Source organism: Pinus tabuliformis, chromosome 6 (genome assembly GCF_031772625.1).
Source record: "Pinus tabuliformis cultivar Carrire ecotype Pingquan chromosome 6, CPIR1, whole genome shotgun sequence".
Classification (NCBI taxonomy): domain Eukaryota; kingdom Viridiplantae; phylum Streptophyta; class Pinopsida; order Pinales; family Pinaceae; genus Pinus; species Pinus tabuliformis.
In genome coordinates, this window is record NC_142292.1 from 1,734,919,927 (window position 1) to 1,734,931,078 (window position 11,152).

Below are 11,152 nucleotides of genomic sequence, written 5' to 3' on the forward strand. Positions count from 1 at the left end.
TGAAAGAGGGAATGTTATTCGGTTTGCATGAGGTGTGAAGCTAGTATTTGTGCTTATGCTTGATGGAGATAATAAACAACCGACAAATCTTGATGAACCACATTGATGCTTGAAGTTTCCTTGAGAAATTTAACATGTGATTGGTTGTGGCAGATGGATTATCATTAAACTTAGGTAAGCCTTCCAAATTATTGTATTTGATTTTATGATGATTATATCCAGGGACCCATGCAATATCCAAACTCAGGATTAATCCTTCAAAATATGACATGGATTTGATCCTTGCATATCAACTGCAAGATAAGTCACCTCCCTAAGATATGTTTATTTCACCCTACAAGCATTGAGATTAAAATTCAATGAAGAAAAAATGCCTTCATTCTTCCAATGAAGTCACCAAAATGATATATATTTTCATTATGGAAGAGGGTAAATATTTCGTAAAGGTATACATGATTCATCCCCAGTAACAACACCAAAATGTTACAACAAAATATAGCAAGCATTGGAGAGGGAAACCCTACAAGACAAGAAGTTATACTAAGTGCTAACAATGGGGTAGAGGCTCAATGTCACCTCAACCAAAACCCCCTGCTCTTTAAAAACTTTCACTGATTGGAGGAGTCTCGATAACACAGGATTGTTGGGTGTCTACAATATTCTTTCCACGACTAGTCGCACACGTAGGGGGGTCACAAAGGGGGCGATAGCCCCCCCTATTCGTTCGATCGGGTACAGAAGGGGGGTCATGGGGGGGGGGGGGGGGCAGTATCCCCCTTGTACAGGGTCTAGGACAATGCCCCAGGAAAAAAAATTGGACCCTATATTAGGTGGTCGGACCTACCTATGGTTTTGTGTATGGGTTTCGCACATGGTTTTGGGCATGATGGCTTTCTACCCATAGTATTTTGCAAATCCGGTAAAGGAAACTATGGTTATGTTCTAATCCAAGGTCAATGGATTAGGGTTTATGAATGCTTGGGCATGTGGTACACCATGTTCAGTGGGATATCTGCGGGATTGATGATTGCGGTGAAAGAAGATGTCGAGCAGTGGAAAGATAGAGATTGAGAAATTTAATGGTCAGATTTTTGAGTAGTGGAAGCTCAAGATGGATAATCTTCTTCTTGATAAGATCAGTGGATCACAGTAGATACAGGTACTAAACCAATGACAATGTCAACAGAAGAAGGGGAAAAGTTGGATTAGAAGGAAAATAACACCATACAGTTGTGTATCTCAGAGTCAATATTGTTGAATGTATCAAGGGAAGGATTTGTGTGACAAGTTAGGGACTTTGTACCAATTTAAGTCTCTGGTGAACAAATTGTTCCTCTAAATTAATGTTGTATAACCTGAGGATGAAGGATGGAGATTTGGTGACAAAGCAACTGAATGCCTTTAATACTATGGTAAGCCAATCTTTATCTCTTGATATTAAATTTTAAATTAAGATAAGTGCATCGGTTTGTTGTGTTCTCTACCAGATTTGTGGGGTGGTCTCGTTGTTGCAATAGGTAGTAATACAACTACCTTGAAGTTTGATGAAATAGTCCCATCCTTGTTGTCAGAGGAGATGAGATGGAAAAATATGGAGAGCTTGAATGGAGATACCTTATTTGTACAAATACGGCCCCAAAACAGGAAAAAAAAAGTCCTTGAGTAGGAAATCTAAATCTAGAGGGAGATCTAAATCTCTAGGAAAACTTGTAAAGGTGTGTTGGAAATGCAAAAAGGAAGGGCACTTCAAAAAGGATTGTAGATCTAAATCTCTGAGAAAGGAAAGGGATCTGATGATGCTCCTTTTGCAGAGGTGAAAACCACCTCAAATGAAGGTGGGTATGTGTAATTGGCTTCTTCTTTAAGTACACTAGTAGATCATGAGGCATGGTTGATTGACTCATGTGCATCCTTTCAGTTCACTCCCCATAGGGAGTGGTTATGTGAGTATGAGAAATATGATGGTGGTGATGTCTTCTTATGGGATGACAGGAAGGCTAGAATTGTCAAACGTAGAAAAGTCAAGCTGAAGTTGCAAGGTGGAAGGATTAGAAAACTTTTGGGTGTTCTGCATATTCCTGCATTGGCCATAAATCTGATTTGTGTAAGCAAGATGGATGATGCAGTTGTAGAAACAATGTTAGAGAAAGATACCTGCAAGATGGTTCAGGGAGCACTGATATTGATGTGGGGAGCTTAGATTGGAACTTTGTAAAAGCTTATGGGTAGCACTATTATTGATAGGTGCAACAGTTCTATGGTTCCTAAAAGTGGAGTAGAAAACCTAGTGGTCTTTGGAGAAAAGACCACACTATGGCATCAAAGGCTTGGACATAATGGAGAGAAGGGCTTTCAAATACTACATGGTAATGGTATTTTTCCGAAGAAATAGAATTCGTAATTTCTATTATAAAGATAATAACAGAGATTACATGTTGTTGATGCCGAAGCATATGCTGTAATGTGGTATATCCACTGATCAAAGGATTTATAATCCATCCTGTAATGTCCAAAAATGGTAGATACTGTGTATAGTATCCACAACACAAAATACCGGAAAATAAACAGTGTTCATGTAGCAGAAAATAAAACAGGTATCTGAGGCATATACATCCTCATACAATAACAGATAGACATAGAGCCGATATAGAGTGGCTGATATATACAAGAAAAAACCATGTAGATCAAAAATTCTATGTATCAGGGGGATCCCCCTGTAGAAGGCCGTCGATATATGGGCGGTGGTAGTAGCTGTGCATGCCTTCTGGAGTGTACTCTTCAATCTGCCAGTCACCTATGTGACGATCCGCCGCTTCTTTCGAGAGCCGGTCAGCAAGCGCATTTCTTTCCCTGTAGATGTGAGAAACAGTGATCTGGTCAAAATGTGTTTTTAGAAAAACAATTTCTTCCAAGATGTGTTTCAAAGAATATGCATGACAAAAAGAGATATTGTTTGCCCAATCAATAACAATCTTTGAATCCCCAAATATTTGAATTTGTCTGCACTGTTTGGTAAGAGCAAAATAGAGGAGATGTCTCAAAGTGATCAGCTCAGCAAAGTTATTAGAGCCCATCCCCAATCCCAATCTCAAATGATAGTAATGTGTGTCAGATAAATGGAGAACGATACCCCCCCCACATCCTTGTAGGGGTGCAGCCCCGTCAAAATAAGCCCAGGGCAGTTCCTTATTGATGATTTCAGGCTGTATGTTCCGAGGGATATTAGATTTATGCTCAAAGGGAATTTCAGTGTAGGCCGCGCAGATAGAAGGCGGGAGAAGATGCCAGGTGACTTTATAGTCCTCGAAGATAATGGCATTTCGACAGTTCCAAATGTACCAGGAGACCACCAGTGGAAGGTTCCTGGCCTTTTCAGAGGACACCGCAGTCCACCATTGATCCCAAGCAGAGAGAATATCAACGCCTTGCCAGACAGTATTTATATTTAGCACCTGTGTGACTTGTGTCCATATATTCTTCGTGACATCGCAGTGAAGGAAAAGATGAGCCGTCGATTCCTCCTCATTTTTGCAGAGAACACACCAAGTTGGACCAGTGAAGGCCCGCTTCTTGAGGGTGGTACCTGTTGGGAGTTTATCAGCTATGATGTTCCACATATGGAGTCTGGTACGGGGCTGTGCCTGAAGCTGCCATACATCCCGCCACCAGTTTTTAAGAATATCCAGTTTTTTTCCTTCGATTAACTTCATGTAACCGAGCTTAGGTGCATATGTACCAGATTTGGCAGGGGACCAAATTAATTCATCCGCCTCCTCCTGTAGCTTGATGTGAGATTCGGTGAGGGCCCGAATGTAACCTTGCCAATGTGCAGACCAATCCTCTGGCAGAAGCCATTGTCGACCCGTAACCCAAGCTTGTGAAAAAATAGTTGATCGGTGCGGGTCTCCAATTTGTGCCAAATATTGGATGCCTCTGTGATTGAGGTGTCGAATTAACCCTTCAGGCAGTAGATGAGCATTCCCAGAGCCGGGCCATGGATCCAAACCGATGCGAACCTGTGCACCATTCCCTATTCTCCATAGCAGGTTGTCGCGGATTAGGGGCATAGCTTTTAGAGTAGCCTTCCAAATAGCTGATATGCCAGAGTGGTGCCAGGTAGGTCTGCGAATCCAATCCGTAATGCTGGAAGGCCAGATGTATTTGTGGTGAACAACTTCCGCCCATAAGCTGTCCATTTTGATAAGAGACCAACCCTGCTTTGCCGTTAGTGCCTGAGCAAAATCTGACAGAGATTTTATCCCCCATCCTCCCCATCTCTTCGGCATGGAGACAATAGCCCATCTGGTCCAAGCAAATATCTTACCCTTTTTGTTGCCATTCCACAGAAATCTATTACAAATTTGTTGTATTTTTTGTAGAATTCCTTTTGGGATCCAAGTAAGCGACATCCAATAGACAGGTGTAGCCTCGAGCACTGTTTTGATTAATAGGAGTCTGCCCGCCTTTGACAGTAGACGGTGTTGCCAGCCAATAATCCTCTTTTCGATTTTAGTAATGAGCCAAGTCCAGTGGGCCACTTTATATCCATCCGGTCTTAATCTGAACCCAAGGTATTTGATACCATCCATCAGCTGGCTTTCCGTGAAGGGAAAATGCTGAGCAGCCAACAAAGATTCCTGTTGTGTGCAGCGCATCAGGGATCTGGTGGATTTGTCCTGGTTTATTTCCATGCCCGTGGCTTTGCAAAATAGCAGCAGTATATCCTTCAAAGCAATGATGTCGCGTACACTCCCATTAAGGAAAATTAAAATGTCATCAACAAACAAAAGGTGGGTAAGTGTAAACTGTTTAGTGATTTTGAGACCGCAGATATCACCATTTCTTTTAGCTTCCGCAATGAGCCTACTCAAACCCTCCATGACAATGAGGAAGAGTAGTGGGGAGAGGGGGCATCCTTGCCTTATTCCTCTGTTAATATTAAATCTTTCCGAAGCTGCACCATTGATAAGGATAGCAAAGGAGACCGAGGAGACACATCCCATAATCCAGCTTATAAGAAGGTGTGGGAATCCCAGATGTGTAAGGATCATCTTGAGATAGAGCCAATTCACTTTATCAAATGCCTTTGTTAGATCAATCTTTAATGAAATACCTTTAAGATTCTTCAGTTTTATGGAGTGTAGGGCTTCCTGGGCAGTGCCAATGGCCTCTTGGATGTGTCGGTTACGGAGGAAGGCGAATTGTTCAGCAGATATATGCGAAGATAGGATAGGTTTGATGCGATTTGCTATGATTTTTGCAATAATCTTATATAGGCAGTTGCAGAGGGAAATAGGGCGAAAATCATTAAAGGATGTGGGGTCATCAGATTTAGGTATCAAGGCAATGAAGGTTTGGTTCATAGGAGGATGAATGTGCCCTGTGATTCTGCTCTCCTCGACGACAACCAATAAGTCCTCTCCTATCTTTTCGTAGAATGCCAGATAAAATTCCACTGGCCATCCGTCAGGCCCAGGACTCTTATCCTTCTTAAACCATTTGAGAGTACTTTCTAACTCTTGTGAAGAGACTGGTAGGTCAAGGTCTTCTCTGTCTTCCTCCCCAACAAATCGAGGGAACTTTCCGGCGAGGCTGATGATGTCAGGCAGATTGACATTATTTGGGGCCGTGAATAGTCTCTTGAAGTGATCAACCCCCAATCTAGCAAGTTGTTGATGTGTAGTAGCCCATCCATCTGGTTCCGCTGGAAGCTTCCAAATGGTATTGGATGCCTTTCTGCCGTTTGCTAGATTATGAAAGTACTTGGTATTATTGTCTCCGGCTTTGAGCCAGATGGCCCTGCTTTTGAGTCGCCATAGTTCCTCTTTATCTTGCAATAACTTCGATCTCTGCTCCATCATCTGGCATAATAGAGCTTTTGTGGCATCAGATTGAAATCCAGCACCTCTCTCATCAGTCAGATTAGCAATCTGCTCTTCCAGATACTTCAGGGACTGTTCATCTCTATCCCGTTTTGCTCTTGCCCATGTTTCGGTCAATGATTTGAGCTTCTTTAGTCGTGTGCAAAAATCCATCGCTTTTCTCTGCTCTCGCAATGGGGGTTGGGATGCCCAGAAGTCAATGACCAGCTTGTGATAATCCGGGTCTTGGAGGTAACCAGCAAAAAATTTGAAGGGAGAGCGCGGCTTTGGATTGTTATCACTAATCTGTAGGAGAATCGGGTGGTGATCCGAGAGGCCCCCAGATCCGACCCACTGTCTGTATAAGGGAAACATCTGAATCAATGCTTCATGCATCATAAATCTGTCAAGTCGCCTTCCAAGAGCAGCCTCACCAGTTCTTTGGTTGTGCCAAGTGGGGAGCATCTTGTTCATAGGAATATCCACAAGGTGGTGAGCATCAAGTAACATGCTCATCTGTTCCGCCAGAGGGTCAAACTGCGCCTGATGACCCCAGGTTTCCCCAGCACCCAAAGAGAAATTGAAGTCGCCCCCTATGATAGTATTCTGAGTGATATGGTGACCAGACAGGAAATGATGCCAGAAGGTGTACCGATTCTGGTTAGGCCCATAGATATTAATACATCTGATCGGGATGTCGAGTTCTCCTAGAATAAAATCCATTCCAAGAAAACCACAGCCCCCCCAAGCCGAGATAAGTCTGCATTTTATAGGGTTTATGCCAATAAGAAGCCCACCAGATCTACCACAGGCATCTAACCCATGTAGAACCCATCCAAGAAGCATAGCTTGAAGAGTTTTCACCGCCATCTCAGCAGTGCATAGGGTCTCCTGTAGGAGGATAAAGTCACATCTAGATTCATGTATAAGCCGCTTCAGCGCCAAACGCTTTTTGGGGTTGGCTAGTCCCCTACAATTGAAGGAGAGCCAGATCATGGGGGAACACAGGTCAGGGGCTCGTTTTCTCTAAGTGCCCGCTCGATAGTAAATTGACGGCCCATGGCGACGTCTGCAACCGCATTAAGCTTAGCAGAGGAGATTTGGGATGGTCTACCACGCTTTTGCTTGCGGTGACGACCAGGGAATGATCCTAGTCCCAAATAATTTGCGCGGACCCGGGACCGTAGGTGGTAATGATGTGCTCCAGAGGCGACCAGGGAGGGAGGGGAGTCAGGCCAATCCAATTTTGGATTGTAGGAGGGGGGGGTGGTAGAAAAAGTGGGCGGAGGCAGGGCTATAGTACACAGAATGGATGGGAGGGGCTCATGATCAGTGCAGGGAGTCCGTATAGATGAGTGCATAGTAGATTGCAATGCATCCGAAATAAGAGGATTACATAGGGGGAATGGAGCAATACCCGAGTGTGTAGATGCAGCCTCCGCCGATTTTGGTGCAGCCTCTGCAGTCTTGGAACGTGTACGCGGCGGCTCTGTGGAAGATAAAGCCTTTCTTCGAGTGCTCTTATTTGCTTCTGCACCCTGCTTCTTAGTAGAATTCTCCTGCGGTGCTAGTCCTCCAGTAGTAGGTATGTTGTCGCCAGCATTATGGACCCCAGTAGACTGCTGTCGAGGGCCATTCGGATCCGCCGATGACAAACCTGTAACCAATGGGCAATCCTTGTACAGGTGACCAATTTTATGGCATCTGCGACAGTGGAAAGGGACGCCCTCATAATCCAGTAGCTGTTTCCGGGAGACATGTCCGTGATGCAGAGTAATCTTCTCCACTAGGCCCGGTTTGATATCCATGTGAACAAGAATACGTGCCATGGACCTGTTGCCCGTCTTCTCGAATGAACGGTCGTGTTCCAAGTATGAGCCGAGTGCGTTCCCTATCCTCATAAATGCATACGTGTTCCAAAATTGCCATGGCAGTCCAGGAAGACGAACCCAGATGGGGCCTGCCCCCAATTGCTCTCTTTCCGGATCAAATAAGGGATCCCATCGCTTGAGCATGACAGGAGCTAGCTCGATGTGCCAGAATTGTGATAGAATCCACTGGGTGAGATCTGGTCGGTTGAAGTGCAAGGCGAACCAGCCCCGGGTGAGGACCATGACTTCTGGTAAAGCCTTAAGCAATGAACCCCAAATCTCCTCCACCCAGAGTTTTAAACGTTTAGCCATGTAGGTGCGTCCACGAACCCGACCCACCAGGACTTTGCGAGAGGCGTCCATCACGTCTGGCATCGGAGTTTCAGGCCCAAATATAACGCTTATATCAGGATCAAGAGCCCGTAGGCATCTACCTTTCTTTGCCTTCTCTGTGCGCTTACCAAAAGGGGTCTCCTTCAGAAGTCTGCGGCACGAGTCCGAGGAGCTGTGTTGGGCGGATCCCACAGAGCGAGCAGGTAACGACGGAGTGAAAACGCCGGACCTAATAGGGGAGCGGGGAGCCGAGGTAGAAATGCCCAGGGGAATGCAGGAGTGGGGGGGGAGCCGTTGGGTCTGCGGCATAAAGGAGACTGAGAGGGAGTGGGAGTTGGAAGGGGGCGGAGGAGGTGGGGGCGCGGGGAGATCAGGTCTAATATGGGGCTGAAGCGGAGCGTCCAAAGATGGCGAGGATTGAAAACAAGGACCCAAGAGCTGTAAGGTCGCAGGAGATAACGGCGGACAATCTAGCGGAGAAGCATCGGCGAGGTTAAACTCAGTAGATTTTTCTTTACCTTTGAGCGGCCACATGGTAATGGTATGGTATAAGGTATATCTAATTTCTCTATGGATTTCAATTTATGTGAAAATTGTGTATATGGGAAGCATAATTGGGTGAGTTTCCCCTCAAGTGCTAAGAGGGCGAAAGGGATATTAGGGCTTGTGCACAGTGATGTGTTTGGACCTGTGTCGATTCCATCACTGGGTAATTCTATGTGCTATATATCCTTTATATATGACTTCTCAAGGAATACATGGATATATTTCCTCAGGAATAAATATGAAGTCTTTGACAAGTTTAAAGAATTTAAGGCTCTAGTGGAAAACCAGATAGAGAAGAAGATAAAGATGTTGAGGACAGATAATGGTGGAGAGTTCTACAAGAAGGAATTTGAAGAGCTTTGTAAGAATTGTGGTATAGCACGGAAGAATGCTACTCCATACACACCTCAGTAAAACTAAGTTACAGAAAGAATGAACATGACATTGATAGAAAAGGAAAGAAGCATGTTGAGTGGTGTCGAGTTAGGATAGGAATTCTGGGCAGAGGTGATGGAGACTACATGTTACCTGGTTAATAGATCACCTTCATCAATGTTGGAGAATAAGTCTCCACATGAGGTATGGACTGGTAAGAAACCATCTCTTTCACATCTGAAGGTATTTGGTTATGATGCATATGTACATGTTCCAAAGGAGAAAAGAACCAAGTTGGATAGTAAATCTGAAAGTTGCACCTTTATTAGGTATAAGAATGGTTTAAAATGTTATAATCTTTGGAATCGAGAAATAAGGAAGGTTGTGTACATCCGAGATGTGGTGTTTAGAGAGGTGAAATATGTTATTAAACATGAAGCCCTACCAAGGGAATATAAGAAGATAAAGTTTGAGCTAAAGGGGGAAGAATCAGACTCTACAACAAAACATGAATAAGAAGATGAAGAGCCACAAAATCCAGCTATGAGAAGATCAGTTTGAGAAAGAATGAAGCAGAAAGGTATAGTCCATCTATTTTCTATTCAAATTTTTCTTTATCTATTACGGATGATGATTCCAGAATTTTCAAAGAGGTAGTAGATTCAGAAGATGGAAAACTCTGGAAAGAGGTCATGGTTGATGAAATGAATCTTTGGAAAAAAATGAGGCTTGGGATCTGGTGGAGTTGTTGGTTAGAAGGAAAACCATTGGAATAAAATGTGTGTTTAAGAAGAAGATAATTGTAGAAGGAAAAGTGGAAAAATACAAAGCTCGGTTGGTAGCAAAAGCTTATTCTCGGGTGACAGGAATTGATTTTGGTTATATTTTTTCTCTTTTTTCCAAGGTAGCTTCTATTATATTACTTTAATTTGTTGTTTCCTCTTTTGATTTTGAGGTAGAATAGATGGATGTGAAGACAAAATTTCTTCATGGGAATCTGGAAGAAGGGATCTACATGAAGCAAACTGAAGGCTTTGCGGTGAAGGGTATGAAAGAACTGGTATGCAAGTTAAAAACAGTCTTTGTATGGGTTAAAATAATCACCAAGGATGTGGTATAAAAAATTTGATACATACGTACGGGGACTTGGCTTCACTAGAAGCTAAGAAGATCACTATGTGAATTTTAAATTAATTGGTGACCGTGTTATTTATTTGGTCTTGTATGTGGATGATATGTTGTTGATTGGAAACGACAAAGAAATTATCCAGGATTTGAAGACCCAATTGTCCTCCAAATTTGACATGAAGGATATTGGTGCTGCAAAACATATTTTGGGCATGGAAATTAAATGAGATCAAGCAAAGAGGAAGCTCTCGTTAAATCAGAGGAAGTATGTCAAGACAATACTGCAAAGGTTTAATATGCAAGATAGTAAACCGATGAAAGTTCCTATTCATGTAGGTGTAAATTTATCTGTTGAACAGTGTCCCAAGACACAATAAGAGGAAGAGGACATGTCTCATGTTCCATACGCAAGTGCAATTGGTAGCCTGATGTATACAATGGTGTACTAGACTAGACATTGCACATGCAGTGGGAGTATTGAGCAACTTTATGTCAAAACTAGGGAAGGAGAATTGGACAATAGTGAAGCGGATTTTCATTTATTTGAGTGGCACTAATGATTGTGATTTGTGCTACCAAGGAAGACCAATATTGGACATGGTTTTGGACACCCATGACTTAGTTGATGCAAACTGAGCTAGAGATCTAGATCATAGAAGATCTATAAGTGGGTATGTGTTTAACCTATTTGGAGGAGCAATGAGTTGGATGAGAAAAAGACAATCTATAGTGGGTCTTTCAACTACAAAGGTTGAATACATGATAGCCACTCGTGCAAACAAGGAAGTAGTTTGGTTGTAGAGATTATGCTCAAGTATGGGGTTGGTGCAACGAGCTATAAGGATAGATTGTGATAGCAAAAGTGAAATTTTCTTGGAAAATAAACCTTCTTATCATTCAAAGACAAATAACATTGATGTTAAATATCACTTTGTGAGGGATATGGTTGAAGACAAAAAGGTGTTGTTGGTAAAGGTGGATACTTTGAAGAATATTGCAGATGCATTGATGAAGTCTGTGAGAACTGAGAAGTTTTCT